We start from the raw sequence: 25,614 nt of genomic DNA on the forward strand, positions 1-25,614 counted from the left end.
TTTTTAAATATTTAAACCTTCCCTATGCAGTAACACTTCAGACCTGACAAAGCAAGGGGATCCTTGCGAAACTCGTTGTCTCTGCATTTTTTTATACTCAATAAAACTGCTGGTTTTACCTCCATTGCCCTCCATGTATTTGTGACAGGCAGCCACCTTGCAGCGCCAAACTTCGATCCACACCAGTGAGGGGTGCTTACCTCTCCATACCTTTGAAATTGCCAGACTGCCATCCTCGATGACCAGGACCAGGACGCAAGGCTGCCACAAGGATCTATCTTGAGTATATATACTCATCCATCCTGCAGCACAACACTGAAAGGCGAGTGTGCAATCACACCGTGTATCTGACAGCACAAATCAACCATTTTTACTCTGACATTCATGTGGGAAACTGTTACACTTAGAGAGCGCCTCTTCCCTTTTCTGTTCCCTTTCTATATATGTATCCCAGCAGCAAAAATATCAACATAGCTGTATCGGGGGTGTGGAAATAAAAAATAAAAAAAACTACTTGTCCAAGGGACTAAAACAAAGCACAATCTACTTGTCCTGGTACATAAAATAATTTTAACCAAAATAGTCTGTAAATAAGAGCTTTATTAGGGTGGGTTCACACTACGTTTGTAGTGTACATGTGCCGGATGAGGTTGGGAGGAGCGAAAACCGGTCGCTCCTGTACCCCAGCCAGATTCGGCCCGAACCCCATTCATTTCAATGAGCCAACTGGAGTCAAAACGCTGACTCCTGTCTGCTCATTTTTACCCTGTATATGGTTTTCCCACCGGGCCTAAAGCAGAGGTATACAGGAGCAACCGGTTTTCGCTCCTCCCAACCAGATCCGACACCCGTACACAACCAACGTAGTGTGAACTGGCTCTTAATAAAAACTTATAGGTAGACCAGTATGTAACCCCATTAGGTGAATAGGGCCCCTGAAAAGTAAGTCCGCCTCATTAAGGGAATACTGAAGCAAAATAACTTATCCCCAATCCAAAAAATAGGGGATAAATTATAGACTGAAGGGGTCTGACTGCTGGGACGCTAACTCCCTCCCCAATGTATCCCATAGAGATACATGGATGGGGGCATTTCAGCCGCTGTATCATGCTGGGGACACTCCCTTCATGCCGACTGCCGGGGCCCAGTACATGAGTTTGCAGTGGGTCCCCAGCGGTCAGACTGCCCGCAATCTATCACTTATCCCCTATACAAAGGATAGGGTATAACTTATTAGGCACTACAGCCCTTCAGGTAGGTATGTCCCTCTATCAGGTAGGGTCACCTGTGCCATTATATTCTACCCCCCCCCCCTCCCCATGCTCCCTGTGCCATTATATTTTCCCACCATGCTCCCTGTGCCATTATATTCCCCCCCCCCCCCCCAAGATTCACACACACACACACACACACACACACACACACACACACACACTGCAAGAACTCACAAATAAAACAGATATATATTTTTGTTATACTAAAAATGGGACATATCAGTATGTCCCATTAAAGCATACCTGTCAACAAAAACTTTCTATATAATGTAGATAATACCATTATATGTCAACTTTTAACATTGGTTAAAAAAAATGTGTATATTTTTGTCCCTGCAGCTATTGCATGTGTGTTTCTATGAGGAGTCCAAATACAGGAAGTTAGGGTGGACAAGCAGAGCTCTGTGCAGTGAGGAAAAACAAGACAGTGTGCACTGAGGCTCTATAACATCTCCTGCCTCATACATCAGGATGATTGACAAGCCAGGAGTCTGCACAGATCCCTGCTTGACATTCATTATCCTGCTATATATGCAGAGAAGTGAGTAGCTATTTCATTAAGGATTTCTATTTCTATGCAATACTTTAGTATCTACAACGGCATCTGCACTACCATAGGATTACAATATGCATACGAGTCTACGACTTCCACCCTCCACTACTTCCACACTCCACTACTTCCACCACTTCCACTACTACTCCCATACTGTCTTATAAATACAAACATATCCTTTCAACTAACTACAAGGCCCATAATGCCTTTCTAATCATCTGTGAATATCACTATGCACTTTTGATCTCTAGCAGCAGTATTGTTCTTTTTATTCATATTTTAATAATTTTACTGTAAAGTAGCCGGAGGGTGGTCACAAGGGCCCTGTAACATACCCAAGGGAATTTTACTATTTAATTTTACTATAATAAATATCTACTGTATCCCTCTCCTTATTTACTTTTATGGTACAAACCAATATTTTATTGAAATATATATATATATAATATCCATGACCTTGAGCCCCAAAAGCATATATTTCTGCATTCTATAGGAGTTTAGTGATGGGGCAAGAATGATTGCCCAGTTATGTGAATTCCTCAGGCATTTAGCTCTGCTTGCCCGAAAGAACTGCATGTCCCCGGAGTTGGGAGATATGTACATACACAGGGATGTGGAAATTATATCAGAGAGTCTATTTAGGCAAGACTACGCAAGAATTGAGATGAAGGATCTCACAGCATTTGAGTACAATTCGTACACATCGTGATACTGAGATTTCTCGGCATATACATTTGATGCATAATGGTATCCTAAAGGATTTTACAGTTTTTGGGACTGTCAGTTTTATCTGGGTCTGAGAAGGGGAAATATTGACTCTTGACAGTTAAAGAAGCTAAATGGATTAACAGATTTAAATGGGCACTGTCAAGACAAATTTTTGCTATTGCACTCCTTATGGTAGGAATTTTTTTTTACTTTGTTTAAAAAAAAAAGTTGTTTTGTGTTTAACCCCATGTGGGCTTGTTTTATGCGCTACCAGTTTTACTTTGTTATAACGTCAGTCATTTCACCACAAAATCTATGACAAAACAGAAAAAAATATTTGTGGCCAAAATTGAATAAAAAAAATGACAAGCCACTTTGTAAATTTTTAGTGGCTTCAGTCTGCACAGTGCACTTTTTGTTAAAATTGACACCTTATATTTAGTCTGTAGGTCCATACGATTATAAGGATACACAATTAATTTATGTAGGTTTAAGGATAACGATACACAAATTTATGTAAGTTTTTAGCTCTTCCCCTCTTCGCCGCTCCTAACTGGTGGGAGGAGGGATGAATATTCATAAGCAGCGCTGACGTCAGTGCCAGTTAAGCTGCAGAAGCCCAGCCCGTGGCAGTTACAGAGATTTCCACATATAATAAAACTACGATTGCGGGCGAACGGCTGGGCAGATCCGAGCAAGGTAGAGCTCATTGGAATCAGCGTCTCCCGCACTATCCATCAGTACCTGTGGATAGTGCGGGAGGAAACACGTGACAGTTTTCCTTTATATTTTATATTTTGATAATTCAGACATTTACACACGTAGCAGTACAACATAGGTTTGTTTATTTTGTTATTTTACGCCTTTTGGGGGTAAAATGGGAAAAAGGGATGAGTAAAATTTTTATTGGGAGGGGGATTTTTTACTTTTTCTTTTACACTTTTTATGTCCCCATAGGGGACTATTTATAGCAATAATTTGTTTGCTAATACTGTTCAGTGCTATGTATAGGCATAGCACTTATCAGTGTTATCGGCGATCTTCTGCTCTGGTCTTCTCGATCTCAGACCAGAGCAGAAAACCCCCTGGAGATGGCCGCCATGCTGGATGATTGGATCTCCACGGCAGAGAGGGAAGTCTACGTGCGCACTGCACACAGCGTCTCCTGCATCCCCCTCCCCCTTGCCCACAGTGAGCCGAAAATGGTCCCCTGGGGCGGAACGAGCTGCATCTGCGCCGGACTCCTGTGGAACTGCAAGCTGCACGGGCCGGCTTGCTTAAGGTACCGTACCCTTTCCACCCCTTCTCAACCCTGTCCCTCCCCCCCCCATATCACCCAGGTTCACTCTAATACACCCCTCTGTCAACCATGTACACTTTTCCATACCCCTGTCCACTCCTCTACGCCCCTCTATCAACCCTCTGTCAACTCCTCTACACCCCCCTCTGTACGCCCCCCCCCTGTACAACCCTCTACGCCCCCCTGTAGAACCCTCTATGCCCCCCCCGTACAACCCTCTATGCCCCCCCCCCCCCGTACAACACTCTACACCCCTCTGTACAACCCTCTATACCAGTCACCCATGTACGCTCCTCTACACCCATCTGTCACCCATGTACACCCATCTGTCATGCATGTGCACTCCTCTACACCCCTCTGTACACCCTTCTACACCCCTCTGTCATCCATGTAAAAAAAAAAATTTGAAAAAAAAAGTGCGGAGGCTTTTGCAGGTTTGTTTTGCAGGTTTAACAGTGAAGAATTGTGTGTGGGAAAAAATCATGATGATGGCCCAGACTAGATTGAGAAGAGAAGGCAATGATGCAAATTAGAGAAGACATCATTGGTGAGTTGCTGTATAAAGCAGCACTTGAAACTGCATACCCACTGAGAAATAGATATAGGCAATGCGTTTCTCATCTTTCTTTTTTTTTTCCTTCTTTTTTCTTTGCTCATCAACCTCGGTAACGGTGCCCCGCGGAAAAAAAATTTCCCGAGGTGTGCCCCGTCCTGAAAAAGGTTGGGAAACACTGCTACGGTATGGCAAAAGATGGTATTGTTATAGACTATTACAGTATATATGGGAATTGGTATATAAAGATGTAGTTATTTTATATGATATATAATAGATATGACTTTGGTCATTTACATTAGGGAGTAACACTAATAAGGTCAAATGGTTATTGGATTAGGGGTTTATTATATATTTAACTATCGTTTTGGTATCTGTATAAGAATTGGTGCTTTACATGATATGTAATACATATGTTTAGGTATCTTACATTAGGTCGTAATACACTAATAAGTTCATAATGGATATAGGATTAGGTGTATACATTAATTTATTTTGGAAACCAGGAAAGGAAAAGTCCAGCGCAGGGAAAGTGCAAACACTGAAATCTTTATTCCTTAAAATCGAACATCAGAACATGGGATAAAGTAACATGTTTCAGGTGCCTAAGACATTTATGACTAAGGGTGCACATGTGTAAACACCTGAAACACGTCACTTTATCCCATGTTCTGATGTTGGATTTTAAAGAATAAAGATTTCCGTGTTTGCACTTTACCTGCGCTGGACTTCTTTACTGCTTGCTGTCCCACACTGTCTGCGACACAGAGGGATTACTGGGTGAGCTAGAAGTCATGCTTACTTCTCTATTTATTATGGGTTTTTAATTATTTAGTGTATAAACATATTATATTTTCAAGCACTTAATGAATTGATATTGGTGTTGTATCGTATATTTCTTTAATTATAATTTTTTTTAAAATAAGCAATATCTTCATAAAATAATACTATCAGTAATACATTATATCATTACTAGTATATGCATCTATTAACTAATGCCGTCAGTAAAATCATATTGGTATATACATTCACTCATTGATTTATGAACATGTAATTAATATTAGGAGAGTGATAATAGCAACGTAGCGTCTCTTTAGGACTTTTTGAGAATGGATATACACATAAATGTCCTCTTTCATAATTTATGTAGATGCTTCTTCTAGGTTATTTACGGCATTTGTGCTGATACGTGTGGGCATCAGTTGTCTCCTCCCGAGTCTGATTTAGTATAGAAGTCCAGACATGCACAGCAATGACGCAAGCTCAGTGCTGGCGCTACATTATGATGCGGACTCTGCGCCGACACAGTCTTAATGTCGGCAGGAGATGATGTAATATGGCGTTCTTTTTATTTATTTTTATTTTTTTATATCTGTTAAGTAGTGTGTGATGTGGTATTTGGATTTAAGAGGAGGGTTTCCATGTCACTACTGGTGCCATCTATTGGATGATTTGAAAAGGAATCCTTGGATTGGAAGGACCTTTGAGTGGCATCTTGATGATGATGAGGGGCTTGTCTATAAATACAACTTGGGGGTCATTTTGGAGATAGGAGGAACATGGAACATGTGGGAAACCTAATGATGGTGCTGAGGCTCTGAAAAATGTAGGGGAGGCAAATTTCAGTGTTCTTAAAGGTTGTCCCTAACACCCACGTATACAGGAGTACTGCAGACTAAATTTTACAGTACATATTGGATAGCCATCCATGGCTCACAACAACAGTTGACTGTATAGGGACAATTTTTTATCAGCAAGTCACATTATAATATTTTATTTTAGTTTAACATAATAAAAGTTATATTTTACGAAGGTTCAATTAAGGGAATTTTGTGCCTCGGGCTTTTGAGCCCTGTTTATTTATAATTATATATATATATATATATATATATATATATATATATATATATATATATACACACATACCGGTATATCTTTTTTTTTTGTATTTGGGATTCCTGTCTTCCCTTTAGGGGAATGGAGATGTACTCTTAATTTGGATAAGTAAAACACAATGTCCAAAGTTATGAGGAACAAGGGCTTTATTAGAAAATATGCAATGGCTGTGCAGTGTGTCCTACATATCGTAAGGAGCACTCGCAACATTAAATAAGATAAACATGGCTGATTCTGTAGGTAAGTTAGAATTTTAGATCAAAGTTTCCACCAGTAGTGTGTGAAGTAAATTTCGAGCGTCAATGAACATAAGCACCTTTGTCTATCACATTTACTTTTTCAAAGGATTTCCAAATAAATAATTTTGAGAATCCCTGTTGGGACATTGCCTCCTGACTTTGCTATGAGCCAAAATGCTCTAGGGTAGCAGCCCTCCTGTGTCAGAAAGAACTTTTTGAAGAGTGTTGTCCTCAAGTAAACTATTATTACACAGCATTTGTTTAATTCTTGGTTAATTACGACTAAACGTGGTAACAAAATGAGTGTAGAAATTCGAATTATCTAAGTCTATCTCTATCTATTCACATACATACACACACTTATATGGTACAGTATAAAAAATATATTATATATATATATATATATATATATATATATATATATATATATATATATATATATGCACATACATATATACACACACACACAAATCTCTCTCTCTCTCTCTCTCCCTCTCTCTCTCTCCAGGAGAATCTCCCAATAGCAGACACTCACGGGGAATAAACATCTTTCTAAATGATGGGATACTGTTCTGTACTCACTGCAGAGTGTAATTACCTACAAAACACGATAAAAAGGCTAAATATAAATAATTTTGCCCTGTAATAAAGGCTTTAAAAAAATCTCAACAATATAATAATTAGGAAAAGTAATGCCAAACCATTAACACCAAATCATTACCCCCCACAATGCCAAATAATTTCCCTATTCCCTCATCCCCCTGTTCTTACCTGGCCAGCAGGCAGTGACGCTCCATACTGCCGCTGCCCTCAGTGAGTGAGGCGCAGGGGAGAGTTACTTCTCACTTCAGACAGCCACCTCTGCTCACGCCCGTCATTTTCCCCACTGAGTGAAGCACAGAGGAGAGTCACTCATCACTGCCTGCTGGCCAGGTATGAAGAACAGGGGTGTCCCCTATTGGGGAGGTGTCCACTAAGGGAGATTTCACTCTATATCTATACAAGGGCGGACTGACAACACTCAGGGCCCTCGGACCAAATAAAGCAGTGGCGTCTCTAGGGGGGGCCAGAGGGGGCCATGCCCCCCCCCCCCTATATCATGATTGTCCCCCCCCCTTGCAGCAGTAGGTCACTAGCAGCTCTCATGGCCATCAGGGGGGGTACAGCTAGTTCACCAGTAAGGGGCCCGAGCCCCCGCTGCACCCCCGGAGCCATCTACTCCGCCATTCTTTTTTTTAAATAAATCTTCAGCCAGCAGCCCTGTCACCACGCAGGGGCCGCGCTATGCAGACTGGGAAGAGCAGACAGGAAGCTCCTCCCCCTCTCTCACTCCCCTGTATGCTGCTACTGGACCTTGTGGAGCAGGCCCGGACACCACCAGTATGGAAGACTTACCTGCCCAGTGCCCACTGCTGATGCTGCCCTTTTAAAGTAAGTAACTTGCTTGGGGGAGAGGGGGAAAGTTGTAGTTCGGGAGACAGTGGGAGGTAGTTCAGTTTTTCCCAACCAGGGTGCTTCCAGCTGTTGCAAAACTACAACTCCCAGCATTCCTTTGGCTTTATGAGCATACTGGGAGTTGTAGTTTTACAACAGCTGGAGGCCCCCAGGTTGGGAAACACTGATCTATCTATCTATCTCTCTATCTATCTACTTCCTATCTATCTATCTATTATTAATCTCCTATCTCTCTCATATCTATCTCCTATCTATCTCTCTCATATCTATCTCCTATCTATCATCTATCTATCTATCTCATATCTATCTATCCATCCATGCATCTGTCTGTCTATCTATCTATATATCTTTCTCATATCTATCTATCTATCTATCTAGCTCAGATAGATGAGAGATAGATAAAAGATAGATAGATATGAGAGATAGGTAGATAGATGATATATAGATAGATACATAAATATATATATATATATATATATATATATATATATATATTTATGTATCTATTAATATATATATATATATTATACATATAGATAGATAGAAAGATAGATAAATAGATATATAGATAGAGAGATGATATATAGAAAGATACATAAATAGATGATAGATAGATGATAAGATACATAGATATGATATAGATAGATAGAGATAAGTTTCCCAACCAGGGGGCCTCCAGCTGTTGCAAAACTACAACTCCCAGCATTCCTTTGGCTTTATGAGCATATTGGGAGTTTTGCAACAGCTGGAGGCCCCCCTAGTTGGGAAACACTGATCTATCAATCATCTATCTATCTATCTATCCATCCATCTATCTCCTATCTATCTATCTATCTATCTCTCTCTCATATCTATATCATATCTATCTATCTCATATCTATCTATCTATCCATCTATCTATTTATGTATCTATCTATCTTTCTATTTATCTATCTATCTATCTCTCATATCTATCTCAGATAGATGAGAGATAGATGAAATATAGATAGATATATAGATAGATACATAAATAGATGGATATATAGATATATATGAGATAGATAGATAGATTAGATAGGAGATAGATAGATAGGAGATAGATGGATATGATATAGATAGATTGATATGATATAGATAGATAGGATATAGAAATATAGATAAAGAACAATATGATGCAGCATGCCACAAGTTTGCAGAAAATGGTGGTTTATTCCATCATGTGCATAGTCTATGCACATGATGGAATAAACCACCATTTTCTGCAGACTATGCACATGATGGAATAAACCACCATTTTCTGCAAACTTGTGGCATGCTGCATCATATTGTTCTTTGTCTGGATTGAGGAACCAGTGGACCCAGGTTCCAAGTATGCGAGCACCCCGACTTCTCTCTAATCTCTGGATTTTGGTTGTGCCGTTTTTATTTGTTATAGATAGAAAGAGATAGTATCTATCTATCTATCATCTATTTATCTTTCTATCTCATATCTATCTATATATCCATCTATTTATGTATCTATCTATCTTTCATCTATCTATCTCTCATCTATCTGAGATAGATAAATAGATCGGGGAAAATACATCATAGAGGCTGAACGCCAACTTGGGGATACGTCCACATATTTCAAATTGAGTAGAGATCCTGTTCATGCTATAAGTCTGAGAATTAAGACCGTCCTTGATAAAGGTTTAAGTGATAATCTGATTGACAAACAGCTGTATGATTTTCTTTTCATTAAACATCCTATTACCCCCTTACTTTATTTGCTCCCGAAGATCCATAAGTCGCTGGTGGACCCCCCTGGCCGACCCATCGTGTCGGGCCGGGGGAACATCACCAGCGGCTTGTCGATTTTCGTGGAGCAAATCCTGAGACCATATGCGGTTAAAGCCAGATCGTATCTGAAGGATACGACAGATTTTTTACTTAAAATTGCTGACATTGTGTTGCCACCTGGGGCCATTGTTGCCACGCTTGACGTTGTCAGCCTGTACACCTCCATCCCTCACGATGGGGGTGTGCAGGCTGTGAGGTCCAGCGTGGAATTGGACTTCTCTCTCGAGAGGACAAATTTCATCATTTCCCTCCTAGAATTGATTCTTAAAAATAACTATTTTGTGTTCAACGACTCCTCATTTTACCTCCAGATCTCCGGCACCGCCATGGGCACAAACGTGGCGCCCACTTTCGCCAAAGTGTTCATGGCGGTGCTGGAGGAGTCTGGTATTTATGTATCCCACCACTCCAGCAAATTGCTGGGGTGGTAGAGGTACATTGATGATGTGTTTTTAATCTGGGGTGGTGACATGGAGGAATTACATGCCTTCCATAACCATCTGAATACCTTAAATTCTCATATTCAATTTACCTTACATGCATCAACGTCCCAAGTCTCATTCTTGGACACATGGGTGAAGATAGATAATGAGCGTCTGATTACTGAGCTTTTTGTTAAAGAAACTGATTGTAACTCAATTCTACATTTCTCCAGTTGCCATCCGCGTCCGATGGTACGTTCTCTTCCCGCAAGCCAAATGCTGCGTGCGAGACGCATCATCGCCGCGGATGAACGACTTGAACCCACACTTGATAAAATGATTACTAATTTCAAACAACGCGGATATCCTTTAAGTTTATTACAGGAAGGTAAGGCCCAAACTATGGCTCTAAATAGAGAAGAAACTCTACAGACCTCTAGAAAGAGGAGTAACAAATCCCAAGTACGTATTCCTTTTGTGTCCACCTTTGGTGGTCACTCTAAAAATATAGCTTCAATATTAAACATTGGAACATCCTACAAAAGAGTTTCCCAGATATTATGGAATTTCAGGCCCCTCCACTACTTTCCTATAGACGAGGCACCAATCTTAGGGACAAACTAGTAAAATCGGATGTTTCCCTCAAAACAAATCCCCAAAAATTTCTCAGTGTAGCAGCCAGAGGTTCATTTCCCTGTCGATTATGCGTAAATTGTAAATACATGATTAAAGGCTCCACTTTTGTCCATCCTAGTACAGGCAAGAACTATCAACTCAAACATTATTTAACATGCACATCAGATTTTGTAGTATATATCCTGGTCTGTCCATGTGGTCTCCTCTATGTTGGGGAGACCACATGTGATTTTAAGACTAGGATCAATCAACACCGCTACAGTATAAGAAAAAATCGGCTAGACCTCCCCGTGGCGAAACATTTTACTGAGGCCAAACATAAAGAACAAGATCTTAAATTTATTTTAATTGACCACATCCCCCCACTTAAACGTGGGGGGGATCGTGTCAGTCTCCTGAAAAAGAGAGAACTGAAATGGATCCACGAACTTCGATCCTTGAAACCATACGGTCTGAATGTTGAGTTTATTGTGACGCCGCAAATTTATCATGCATGATGCACAATCGAGTTCTTTTGATTAGCCCCTGCTGAGTAAGAAGGTTTTGTAGTGATTCTACGTATTTATACTAATTATTCTTTTTTTTCTTTGTCTTTCTCCCTTTATAGATCATGATACAGAACTATGGCAGCAGATACCGGACAGAGGTTTTTCTGTTGAAGATTTTTGCGTCCTTTCCTTGTATTTAAATTAATATATGTATAATATAATTTTTTTCTTGTTATTTAATATTGCCCTCCTATATATTTTTTGACCTATCACAGACATATTTTCTGCTTCTCTTGTGACCCCAATAAACTTTCATACACCTGCCATTATCATTTGGTCAATAATCTTCTTCCCACGGTATGCATGTGTTTGATGTAAGGGCACTCTCCTCACACGTTTGTGTGACCCCAATTTGTCAGCAGCATGTGTGCCCAGCTCTTGTCGGTGGTGTCCCACACTGCCTTCATGACAGGACCCTTTGTCACTTCACCCAGTCCTGGGAGACGGTGGCGGAGCGTGCTAATGATAGGGTATAGGAGATTAGGTGCCGAGTGTCTGTGCTTGATTGACGTGGGTTCAAGACTGCGTTTGACCTCTAATATATTTGCTATTTTATTTTCTTTCTTTTTTTCTTTTTGGCTATTGTGGGCCTTTCTATCATACTGCTGATGACTTTTGTCATGGCCAGACTTACTTTGTGCGAGTTATTACTTACCTATTACTAGCTTCATGCATTTCAACACTATTGCCCTTTTTCTATATGGCAGACGCGAGCACAACAGTTGATGTGCGCATGCGCGTATCTACATGCGACCCACGTGGGTCTATGATGTCTGTGATTGGTCAAGGGCATAATCCGGGAAATGGGAGACAGCGTGGACGCCGCTGCATATCGCCATTATGGTGCTTAATACAGATCCTCTGCCGGGTAAGCCCTGCCTGTACTGTATATATAATTAATCAATTATACATATCACCTGTTTTTCATATCCCGTTTTCTATGACATTTTGTCTTTTAATGCACTATTATCACTTTATTGTTATGTACACGTATATGTACATGTTTATATTGCCCCCTGGCATCTTCTATATTTCACTGATCATATTTTGTTCTTTTATTATGTATTTTGTATAATTCCACACTGTTAATTATTGGTAATGAGCTTGTATGTATGTGCAGCTATTTAAAGCTCTCTGAATCACTCATATGCTGCTTGAAAATGGTGGTGTGAGGCCACAGAAACGTTGCCTGTATTTTCTGGAATAAATCACTTCCTTGCACTTTAAGTTGGTGTGCTGCAGTTGCCTTCTATTATACCTAGATCAATAGAAAGATAGATAAATACATAAATAGATAGATGGAGATAGATAGATCAGTGTTTCCCAACCAGGGGGCCTCCAGCTGTTGCAAAACTACAACTCCCAGTATGCTCATAAAGCCAAAGACATGCTGGGAGTTGTTTTGGAATAGCTAGAGGCCCCCTGATTGGGATACACTGATCTATCTATCTATCTATCTATCTATCTCATATCTATCTATTAATCTATATTATCTAAGTGTTTTATTCCCCCATGTATGTGTGACGTTTCGATAGCATCCCGCCATCTTTATCATACTTACAGTTATACATTCTGTAGTCTCTGTGACATCACTGTGCTTCATCATAAACTGTGACATCACTGTGCTTCATCATAAACTGTGACATCACTGTGCTTCATCCTGTAATTTGATGTCACTGTGTATAACAACCCTGTAGTGACATCACAGTTTATTATTCTTGAATGCTGACTTCAGTGTATATTTTCCCGGTACAATGACATCACTGTATAGTTACCCTCTACTGTGACAACACTGCGTTTATTAACCCTGTAGTGGCAAAACTGTTTATTGTCCCTGTACAGAGACATTACTGTTTATATTAACTCTGAACTGTGATGTCACTGTGCATATTTACCCTGTATTGTCACTCGCAGTGCAAGGTAAATATGTACAGTGGCATTAGGGTATACAGGCTTAATATATACAGTGATGTTATAGTTCAGAGATAATACACACAGTGATGTCACAGTACAGGGATAATACACAGTGATGTCACAGTACAGGGATAATGCACAGTGATGTCACAGTACAGGGATAATGCACAGTGATGTCACAGTACAGGGATAATACACAGTGATGTCACAGTACAGGGATAATACACAGTGATGTCACAGTACAGGGATAATACACACAGTGATGTCACAGTACAGGGATAATACACACAGTGATGTCACAGTACAGGGATAATACACACAGTGATGTCACAGTACAGGGATAATATACACAGTGATGTGTACAGCTGGTATCTACCACTATAAGGCCAGTTTATGTGGGAGTATTGGTAATTGTAAAATGAATTTTATACAGTAACAATTGGTGTTAGTCGGTCATTAGTCAGTCACAACGGTAGTCGTGGTCATGGTGTGGCAGTATTATTTGTTTCTTGCTAGTAACGCACACAACTAACAGTAAGCACCTTTCGTCTGGAGGTGCTGACCATTTTTATTTTTTTGTACTGGTATTATCAGTAATATAGGTGTCAGTAACACTGACCATAATATGTATGACGACAATATTTCCTCCCTGTATGCTGGTATTATTGGTAATATTGGCCTCAGTATACAGGATTTGGTCAGTTACAGTATGATGGTAATATGTATGGTGATAATATTCCTCCTTGTATACTGATATTTGTAATATTAGTCTCAGTATACAGGTCATTGCTCGCACTAGCGTCTAGCTCACCGGTGCGGCATGGAGCCGCTTTGCCTGCACACCCTGGAATTAAAGCATGAAGTCTTGCAAAAAAAAAATTTCTACATCATTGCGATTGAATGAACTGTCTTTACCTATAGTACATGAGCACCACCATATTACAAGCCTGTTCTGTCTGATACTTTAGAGTCCGGATTATAGGACGAACGTATTTTTTGTGAACCACACAATACAGGTAGTGCCAGCACGCTTCTATCTACACATATATTACTTATGTTAATGTTTGACAGGGAACTGGCCAAAAAATAAGTGACATGTCACTTCTTCTCCACGTAGACACATGCTGAAGCTGCCTTTGAAGTCAATGAGATCTTCATGGTCCCCCGATGCTGCCCTTGGCTTGGAAATAATTTGCACGTGCAATGTATAAATGTGGTGTTGTTATAATTGCCCCCCCCCCCTACTTTTGTCCTGGCCCCCAGTGTGCCCCCCCAAAATTTGAAAGCTGGAGACGCCACTGAAATAAAGCAAGGGCCCAGTCGGCCCCTGGCCACACCTCGGCCACACCCCTATTCGGACATCAGCCTGATTGGTGATGTCTGGCATTAGCTGAGGGAGTGGGAGCAGGCACTGTGCGTACGCCTTGTGTCCTTAGGGCTCATTTACACAGATGGATCCGCAGCGTCTTTTACGGTGCGGATCCACCGAAAATGGACCCTACAGTGCTGTCTGTCTGCTCGTAGCGGCAATCCGTCGCTACGAACAGACACGCTATGATGTGCATGTTTGCTGCATGCATGCATGCATGCATAATATACTCGCACACATCCCAGCTTAGCTAAGGGAACAGGAGGAGCGTCTACGATGTGTGAGACTATACTGCGCATGCGCACGGCGAACATGCACCTCGAAGCATGTCCGCTCTTAGCGGTGGATTGCCGCAATAAGCAGACACAGATGGAGGCAGCACTGTAGGCTCCATTGTCAGCGGACCCATAGCGTAAAATACGCTGCGGATCTGTCCGTATAAATGAGCCCTAAGGACATAAGGCATATATGTATGCACGTACACAGATGGAGGCAGCAGTGTAGGGTCCATTGCCGGCGGATCCGCAGCGTAAAATACGCTGCGGATCCGTCCATATGTATAAGCACTTGGGGTATGTTCAGAAATACAGGATCTGCTGTATGTTTTTTCCGCATTTTTCCCCAAAAATTGTTCTGTTAATGTGACCTGTTGGTGACCTGTGGACACTGGAGGAGAGAAAGTGACCCCACTGGGCTGCTACTATACACATCACTCAGCCCCAGGTTATACTGCTAGTCAGGTGCGAGAGAGGCAGCACACAGGGAACTCACTCACCCTCACATGAAGTGGCCGCTCTGTGTTCCCGGGAGGTCCCGTCCTCTTCCTTTGCTGGGGGCGGAGCCAACAATCAAAAACCCTTCATTCCGGGATATTTATATATAGAAAGACATCACCTGAAAGTAGCACTTGGCTGATTGGGCATCCGGGACAAGTGTCCTTAATCCTCAGCAGCTGCAGCGGGCCCTTTACCAGGCAGGGCCTTTGGACCAGGGCCGAATGGACCGGCTAGTCCGCCCATGTGTGTGTGTATGTAATATTATATATATATATACATACATATACTCAATGAGGGAGATATATCAAAACCTGTCCAGAGGAAAAATTGCTGAGTTGCCCATAGCAAAGAAAGAGAGAGAAAGAGAGAGAGAGAAAGAGAGAGAGAGAGAAAGAAAGAGAAAGAGAGAGAAAGAGAGAGAAAGAGGAGAGAGAAAGAGGAGAGAGAAAGAGGAGAGAGAAAGAGGAGAGAGAAAGAGGAGAGAGAAAGAGGAGAGAGAAAGAGGAGAGAGAAAGAGGAGAGAGAAAGAGGAGAGAGAAAGAGGAGAGAGAAAGAGGAGAGAGAAAGAGGAGAGAGAAAGAGGAGAGAGAAAGAGGAGAGAGAAAGAGGAGAGAGAAAGAGGAGAGAGAAAGAGGAGAGAGAAAGAGAGAGAAAGAGAAAGAGAGAAAGAGAAAGAGAGAGAGAGAGAGAGAGAGAGAGAGAAGAGAGAGAGAGAGAGAGAGAGAAAGAGAGAGAAAGAGAGAAAGAGAGAGAAAGAGAGAGAAAGAGAGAGAAAGAGAGAGAAGAAGAGAGAGAAAGAGAGAGAAAAAGAGAGAGAAAGAGAGAGAAAGAGAGAGAAAGAGAGAGAAAGAGAGAGAAAGAGAGAGAAAGAGAGAGAAAGAGAGAGAAAGAGAGAGAAAGAGAGAGAGAAAGAGAAAGAGAAAGAGAGAAAGAGAGAGAGAGAAAGAGAAAGAGAGAGAGTTCCAGCATCACTTCCAATCGGCTGAAGATATCTCGATAAAGTTTGGTACACGTTACTTATATGTCAACTACAAATATAGGATAGATAAAATTAAATTAAATTAAAACCCCCATTTGCGAGGGTCACGGTTTTTGTTTAAAGATCCATGCAAGTCTATGGGAAATGTATGTTCCAGCATAACTTCCAAATGGCAGGAGATATTTCAAATAAAAATATGATAGTTAAATTAACCCTAACCTACTCCCTTACGTGATGGATGGGGTTTTTGTCTTAAGTCCCATGCAAGTATATAGAAAGGAAAAAATGGAGACCGGCAAAGAGGCGCCTTGTGTGATACGGCAAGAGAAAAGGGGCAAAGTGAAACAATACACTAGTGGGCACACATTGAGCAAGCGGAGAACTCTCATATCAACCCACAACCGGGGTTATAAACACATACACCTGGGGCAGCTGCTGAGCCCAGGGTGCACTAGAGGACCGGCCTGTCCTGATGCTGCGCTTTGAATCCCGTCGTCACGTTGGGAGGTCCTATTTCTTTGATGGGAGACGTGGAAGAATAGGCGCAAAATACCCTTTGGAGAAGGCATTGCTGGTATCCGGTGTAGATGGGAATGACCAGGCCAGAGAAGGATGTTTCTACCAAAGCTGGACAATTTATTGGAAATAGAGCAGAAACAGGATAACGCGTTTCGGGGGACAGCACCCTCTTCAAATCAGTGATACAGCAAAGCGAGATATACAGGGTTTAAATGTGCTTGAATTTGGTGCCCAAATCAATGGGGAGGGATGCCAAATTCAAGCACATTTAAACCCTGTATAACTCACTTTGCTGTATCACTGATCTGAAGGGGCCGCTGTTCCCAAAATGTGTTATCCTGTTTGTTACTGCTTTATTTCCAACTGGCTGAATACCCGGCATTGCCTGGTTTTTCCTTCCTAATCCTTGTTGGGGAGGAAAACGAACAAAGGAGGAAGCTATTGACTTCATATCCCGTCCTCATATATTGTTGTCATATCCCGACCTATCCCGACCCGTAACTTGTACCAGGTATTGAAATATCTTCAGCCGTAGGGAAGTTATGTGGGAACATACATTTTCCATTGATTTGCATGGGACTTAAGACAAAAACCCCGAACCTCACAAAAGAGGGTAGTTAAGGCTTAAATTAACTATCCTATATTTTAACCTCCCTGGCGGTATGATTCTGTCTGCAAATTTCTACCATAAGAGGTACAATTTTTTGCATTGAATTTCACATCTCCCACGTCACATCCCCCCCCCCCCCCCTTTCTCACCTTGATCTGCAGCAGCATACACCGGGTTTGCCGGGCAGATTTCAAACCTAGTGTATTTGCTGCAGAACAAGCCCTTTCCCCTTCAGCCAATCACTGGCTTTACACCACTGCGGCCTGTGATTGGCTGAAAAGGGAAAGGTCCTGCAAGATGAATAAAGAAGAGAGCAGGGACCGGAACGCACAGAGGGGGACGGCATCTGCAGGGAACGGGACTAGGTGAGCAGAAGTTTTTTTTATTTTACTCCTTTTTCCTTTTACACTTAGCTCAGTGTTTTTCTAACAGGGTGCCTCCAGCTGTTGTGGAACTACTACTCCCAGCATGCGCGGACAGCCTTTGGCTGTTCGGGCATGCTGAGAGTTGTAGTTTTGCAACAGCTGGAGGCCCCTTGGTAGGGAAACACTGACTTTTAGTATTTTTCTTTACCTGCTCTTTCCCGGGGGCCGCATCGCTATATCGCATTGCTTTTGCGATATATCATGCAGCCCGGCCGGCAACACTGCAATTCTACCCCGAGCGTGACTCGGGGTTACTGATCCTGGCAGGGAAAATTAACCCAGAGTCACGCTCGGGATTATCGCTCAGGAGGTTAAGTGGACATATAAGTAACATGGGACCAAGTATTATGGAAATATCTCCAGCCGTTTGGAAGTTATGCAGTAACATATTTCCCATAGACTTGTATGGGACTTTAAACAAACCCCGCCCCTGGCAAATGGGGCGAGTAAGGGTTAAATCACCTATCCTATGTTTGTTGATGACATAAGTAACATGTGTGCCAAGTTTCATGTTAATATCTTTAGCCGTTTGGACATGATGCTGGAACATACACACACATTGGGGGACATTTATCAATGTTTGCTTATGTATTCCAATTTTTAGTTTTTTTTTTTTTTCTTACTATTTTTTTGCTTATGTGCGACTTATTTATCAACTGCTTTCAGCCTGTTGATAAATCTTTCACTTAAGCAATTTTTATTTTTTGCATTGGTAGTGGCTTTTTCTGCTCCATGTCTGAGCTGGAGTAAATTTAGTAGGTTTTTTCATGTAATGCGACTTTTTTGCGAATTTCGCACTTGATAAATCTCTAACCACTGCAAGTCAAAAATCACTTTTTGCTTTGGTAAGCAAGATTTTTATTTTCTGCTTAGGACACTGCACAATCAAAAAGTCGCAGAAAAAAAAAAAAAGAGTAGTCGCACGTGAGACTTTTTTTCGACAATTTTAAGGAAAAAAAAATCTACTAAATGCTTTGATAAATGTCCCCCAATGAGTTTTATATATATAAATTGGTCCAGCTTTGGTTGAAACCTCCTTCTCTGGCCTGGTCATTCCCATCTACACCGGACACCAGCAGCGCCTTCTCCAAAGGGTATTTTGCTCCTATTCTTCCATGCAAGTATATAGGACTTCCAGTATCGTACTCCAAGCTCTGCATCTCCTGGTATGTGCATCAGTCCAGCCACACCCCATCTTGCAAAGCCACACCCACAATTTAAGCCATAACACTTATTTTCTACCCTTTTTGTGTATTGGTCCAGCTTGCAAGTCATGCCCACTACCACACAACAACGCCTTCTGTTTTTGGCCTACAATCTCTTCATCCCAACTCAACGGGCGGGATGGGAGGTCGGGATAGGACGACAAGTACTTCCTCCTATGTTGATTATTTATTTATTATTTATTATTTATTATTTATTAATTTATATATTTATATATTTATATATTTATATATTTATATATTTATATATTTATATATATATATATATATATATATATATATCTATATATATATATATCAATGTGTGTGTGCGCATGTGTATGTTCCGCAACAGACTCTACCCTAGGGGTCAACAAACCTACTGGGGAATAAATCCCCTCAGGGATAACCCTGACTAAAGATCCCTTATACAAATAATAAAATATAACTTTAAAAAAAAGTCACTTAAAAAATGAATGAATGTACTTTTACTTTTTAGCCACAAGATGGCAGTGGTGCTTTAAAATTCCTCAACATTCAATGCACTGAAATATTAGTGTCTGCACTCAGACGACTGCTGAATTATTGATAGAAATATGAGCCTCCAATGCTTTACTGCAGTTCAGCAACAGGAGTGCTCTAACTGCACAGAACTCGGCACAGTGTGATGTTAAAACATAACACCTCCCCCCCCTAACGTTTTGCCATTAAAAAATGGCTCTCTCAAAAGAAAGAGGCATGTCAGTATAGCGGGCTTGCCGGATATTTATAGACTAACACATTTAATTGTTTGGAGTGTTAAACTTCCAATAAGATATCTTAGTTTATATGAGGTAATTTCCTCCATGTGATTCCTCTTCCACCTATCGGCCACTGAGTACGGCGCATGTTCTTCCACTTAGTATATTTCGGCATCTCATATTGCTAGTGCGCATGCGTCCGATACTCTCGCAAGTCAATAGACCTAGGAGTGTACGGACATCTCTTATTCCGCATGCGCCCGACATGCGCTCATGTGCCCGGTATGCGCTCTGAACTTGATTTGTCCCGGTGATGTAACGTTTTTTCCAATTGTGGAAAACGCCATGCGAGAGTTCACGCTATTAGCGTACGCTACGCTAATTGCGTAATGTCTGCGTAATGTCGCGCATGCGCAGTAGTTATAGCGTAGACTCGCGCATGCGTATGGCGTTTTTCACAGATTGGAAAATACCTGTGATGTAAAGTATTTCCAATCTGTGAAAAGTGCTATGCACATGCGCGAGCCTACGCTATTAGCGTAGACCTGTAAGGCTCCTATGATCTAAAGTATTTTCCAATAAGCTAAATTTACTATGCGCAGTAGTAAATTTAGCTTATTGGAAAATACTTTAGATCATAGGCTTACGTTAATAGCCTATCTCTTAGCGTAGCTGTGGAAATTAGCGTAGCGTAGTTAGTGGGTAGCGTAGTGTAGCCTTAGGCTTACCATAGATATATATTAGTGTAGTGTACCAAGCGTAGGTTTTAATTTAGCGTAGTTTAGGATTAATAGGGAAAGGAGGTAGGGTATAGGTTTTGAAGAGACTACAACTCCCAGCATGCCAAGGCATCCTGGGAGTTGTAGTTTAGTTTATATTACATTGAAGGTACCACAACTCTCAGCATGCCCAGAAAGCTAAAGGCTTTCCAGGCATGCTGGGAGTTGTAGTTTTACACAAGTATAGAGTAGTTAGCGTAGTGTTAGCGCAATTTTAGCGTAGTTAGTGTAGCGTTAGCGCAATTTTAACGTATTTAGTGTAGTGTAGTGTTAGCGCGTATTTAGTGTAGTGTAGTGTTAGCACAGTTTTGGCGTATTTAGTGTAGTGTAGCGTTAGCACAATTTTAACGTATTTAGTGTAGCTTAGTGTTAGCGCCGTTTTAGCGTATTTAGTGTAGCTTAGTGTTAGCGCCGTTTTAGCGTATTTAGTGTAGTGTAGTGTTAGCGCAGTTTTAGCGTATTTAGTGTAGTGTTAGCGCAGTTTTAGCGTATTTAGTGTAAGCGCAGTTTTAACGTATTTAGTGTAGTGTAAGCGCAGTTTTAACGTATTTAGTGTAGTGTTAGCGCAGTTTTAACGTATTTAGTGTAGTGTTAGCGCAGTTTTAACGTATTTAGTGTAGTGTTAGCGCAGTTTTAGCGTATTTAGTGTAGTGATGTGTTAGCGCAGTTTTAGTGTAGCTTAGTGTTAGCGCAGTTTTAGCGCAGTTTTAGCGTGTGTAGTGTAGTGTTAGCGCAGTTTTAGCGTATTTAGCGTAGCTTAGTGTTAGCGCAGGTTTAGCGTATTTAGCGTAGTGTTAGTGCAGTTTTAGCGTATTTAGCATAGCTTAGTGTTAGCGCGGTTTTTTAGCGTATTTAGCGTAGCTTACTGTTAGCGCAGTCTTAGAGTAGTAGGTGCAGCGTAGTATTAGCGTAGTGTTAGTGCAGTTTTAGCATAGTTAGCGTAGTTGTACGCAGGTGTAGTCAGCTAACTTGGTTTTACAGGCAGATAAGGCGTAGTTTAGAGAGTGTAGCTTAGCTTAGTTCTAAAGTGAAGGGGGTACAACTCTCAGCATGCCTAGAGAGCCAAAGGCCGTCCGGGCAGGATGGAAGTTGTAGTTTTGCAAAAGAAGCAGAGGCACTTGCGCTCTGCTACATTAAAGTAACAGAGGCCATTGGGCTCTGCTACGTTAATGTAGCAGAGGCGAGTACGTCCTTGTATGTTAAAGTAGCAGAGACAGTTGCGCTCTGCTACGCTAATGCAGTATACAGCCCTCTGTATAGATGGCTGGATACAGTGATCAGAAGGCCACTTACCCACCTCCGTTCCTGCTCCGTCACTGGACGTGTAGCATCGCAGGAAGATGACGGAGCTGGAACGGGGGTGGTAAGTTAGGCTCTCCAGGGGAAGATCCCCAAAAAATGTACTAACCCATTTTTTTGTGTTTTTCTTCTCGTTTCAGATATGTGAATGCGGAGGCCTACGACCATGACCTGCATGTTTTTCTTTTGTTTTAATAAAATGGTTAATGAGGGCTGTGGGGGGAGTGTTTTTCCTAATAAAAATGTTTTAACTTGTGTGTGCTTTTTTTTATTATTACTTTACAGGCTTAGTAGTGAAAGCAGTCTTGTAGACTGAATCCATTACTAAGTCTGGGTTTAGTGTTAGCCCCGAAAACAGCTAGCGCTAACCCCCAATTATTACCCCGGTACCCACCGCCACAGGGGTACCGGGAAGAGCCGATACCAACAGGCCCAGAGCGCCAAATATGGCGCTCTTGGGCCTAGGCGGTAACAGGCTGGGGTTATTTAGGCTGGGGAGGGCCCGTTAACAATGGTCCTCGCCCACCCTGGCAACGTCAGGCTGTTGCTGTTTGGTTGGTATTTGGCTGAAAATGTAAAGACTGGGAACCACACACTTTTTTTTTTTTTATTTATTTTTTTTTTAAACGAGTGGTTCCCAGTCTTTTCATTTTCAGCCAAGTACCAACCAAACAGCAACAGCCTGACGTTACCATGGTGGGCGAGGACCATTGTTCGGGCCCTCGCCAGCCTAAATAACTCCAGCCTGTTACCGCCTTGGCCCAAGAGCGCCATATTTGGCGCTCTGGGCCTGTTGCCATCGGCTCTTCCCGCTACCCCTGTGGCGGTGGGTACCGGGGTAATAACTGGGGGTTAGCGCTAGCTGTTTTTGGGGCTAACACTAAGCCCAGACTTAGTAATGGATTCCGTCTACAAGACTGCTTTCCGTCTGTAAAGTAATAATAAAATAAAAAAAGCACACACACAAGTTAAAACATTTGTATTAGGAAAACACTCCCCCACAGCCCTCGTTAACCATTTTATTAAAACAAAAAAACATGCAGGTCATGGTCGTAGTCCTCCGCATTCACGTATCTGAAACGAGAAGAAAAACACAAAAAAATGGGTTAGTACATTTTTTGGGGATCTTCCCCTGGAGAGCCTAACTTACCACCCCCGTTCCAGCCCCGTCATCTTCCTGCGATGCTACACGTCCAGTGACGGAGCAGGAACGGAGGTGGTTAAGTGGCCTTCTGATCACTATATCCAGCCATCTATACAGAGGGCTGTATACTGCATTAGCGTAGCAGAGCGCAACTGCCTCTGCTACTTTAACATACAAGGATGTACTCTCCTCTGCTACATTAACTGTAGCAGAGCCCAATGGCCTCTGTTACTTTAATGTAGCAAAGCGCAAGTGCCTCTGCTTCTTTTGCAAAACTACAACTTCCATCCTGCCCGGACGGCCTTTGGCTCTCTAGGCATGCTGGGAGTTGTACCCCCTTCACTTTAGAACTAAGCTAAGCTACACTCTCTAAACTACGCTTTATCTGCCTGTAAAACTAAGTTAGCTGACTACACCTGCGTACAACTACGCTAACTATGCTAAAACTGCACTAACACTACGCTAATACTACGCTGCACCTACTACTCTAAGACTGCGCTAACAGTAAGCTATGCTAAATACGCTAAAACTGCGCTAACACTAAGCTACGCTAAAACTGCGCTAACACTAAGCTATGCTTAAACTGCACTAACACTAAGCTATGCTAAAACTGCACTAACACTATGCTACGCTAAAAATGCGCTAACACTAAGCTACGCTAAATACGCTAACACTAAGCTACGCTAAATACGCTAACACTGCGCTAACACTAAGCTACGCTAAAAATGCGCTAACACTAAGCTACGCTAAATACGCTAACACTAAGCTACGCTAAATGCGCTAACACTAAGCTACGCTAAATGCGCTAACACTACGCTAAAACTGCTCTAACACTACGCTACACTAAATACGCTAAAACTGTGCTAACACTACACTAAACTAAATACGCTAAAACTGCGCTAACACTAAGCTAACAACAAATTTACCCATAGGGGTTGAAGTCCTCTTGGATATGTGTTGATAAATAATACTTAACTTTTAATGTGTATAAATAAAAGGTGAGAACAGACATTTAAAACCACACCTCATATAGTGTCACTATTTAGCTGTCGGTCCCTACTATACACTAGTCAGTCTAAGCGCCACTGTTGGTCCCGATTTAGGGTATGTGCCACTATATCAGTCCACTATGAGAACATCACTGCAACAGACTCCAATTAGGAATTTGGAGTGGACGTATAGTGGTAATAGCTTGTAGGCCAGACCAGAATAAATTTAATCTAATTTAATTTAATGGCCAGCCCACCATTGAAGCCTGTGATGATTGAGAACATCAAACACTGTTCAAGGTAGAGTTAACCAACCCCCCACCGCACTGTGCACCGCGGTTTGGACGGTGGTGCTTAGGTATGGAATTAGTTATTTAGGTTAATTCACTCTTTGGGACACAATGAGGTGCATATTTAAAACAAAATGCTGTCACCCCGACATGTTTCTCCCCTCACAGGGCTTTATCAAGGAGACAACTGACAGCAAGTTTTTTACTCACGTGATCCTGGCTATGTGGTACCTAGTCAGATGAGCTGCACATGCGTCTAAAGTTTGTTTGTCTAAAGTTTGTTTATCCGTTTGTATGGGAGCATCACAGTGCAGGTAATACCTACACGCTGTGATAGGAAAAAACAGTGTACTAAAGGATGACTTATGGGCAGACAGGTAAATAGATGCCATATTTAAATAAAGTCGATATGCGATGGGTATGTGGTCACAAACCCAGCTATGGTCACCCGTCCATCATATAAGTGCATATATTAAGTGCATATATTAAATACTGGGGTGCATATATTAAATCATTGCTGTCAGTTGTCTCCTTGATAAAGCCCTGTGAGGGGTGAAACATGTCGGGGTGACAGCATTTTGTTTTAAATTTGCACCTCATTGTGTCCCAAAGAGTGAATGAACCTAAATAACTAATTCCATACCTAAGCACCACCGTCCAACCCACACCCGCGGTGCACAGCACGGTGGTGGGTTGGTTAACTCTACCTTGAACAGTGTTTGATGTTCCCAATCATCACAGGCTTCAATGGTGGGCTGGCCATTAAATTAAATTTATACTGGTCTGGCCTACAAGCTATTACCACTATACGTCCACTCCAAATTCCTAATTGGAGTCTATTGCAGTGACGTTCTCATAGTGGACTGATATAGTGGCACATACCCTAAATCGGGACCAACAGTGGCGCTTAGACTGACTAGTGTATAGTAGGGACCAACAGCTAAATAGTGACACTATATGAGGTGTGGTTTTAAATGTCTGTTCTCACCTTTTATTTATACACATTAAAAGTTAAGTATTATTTATCAACACATATCCAAGAGGACTTCAACCCCTATGGGTTTATTTGTTGTTAGGTGTCGATACCTCTTTATGTGGTGTTTGGCCACAAAATAGTAGTGAGGAACACTAAGCTACACGCGCTAAAACTGCGCTAACACTACACTACACGCGCTAA

The 25,614-nt window shown here is 41.6% G+C and overlaps 1 protein-coding gene across 3 annotated transcripts in view; it reads right to left on the reverse strand.

Annotated features, from left to right (window-relative positions):
- The window catches only part of WDR75 (WD repeat domain 75), a 400,614-nt gene that overhangs the window by 242,034 nt on the left and 132,966 nt on the right, over positions 1–25,614 (reverse strand). The window lies entirely within an intron of this gene.

This window comes from Hyla sarda, chromosome 8, assembly GCF_029499605.1.
Source record: "Hyla sarda isolate aHylSar1 chromosome 8, aHylSar1.hap1, whole genome shotgun sequence".
NCBI lineage: Eukaryota > Metazoa > Chordata > Amphibia > Anura > Hylidae > Hyla > Hyla sarda.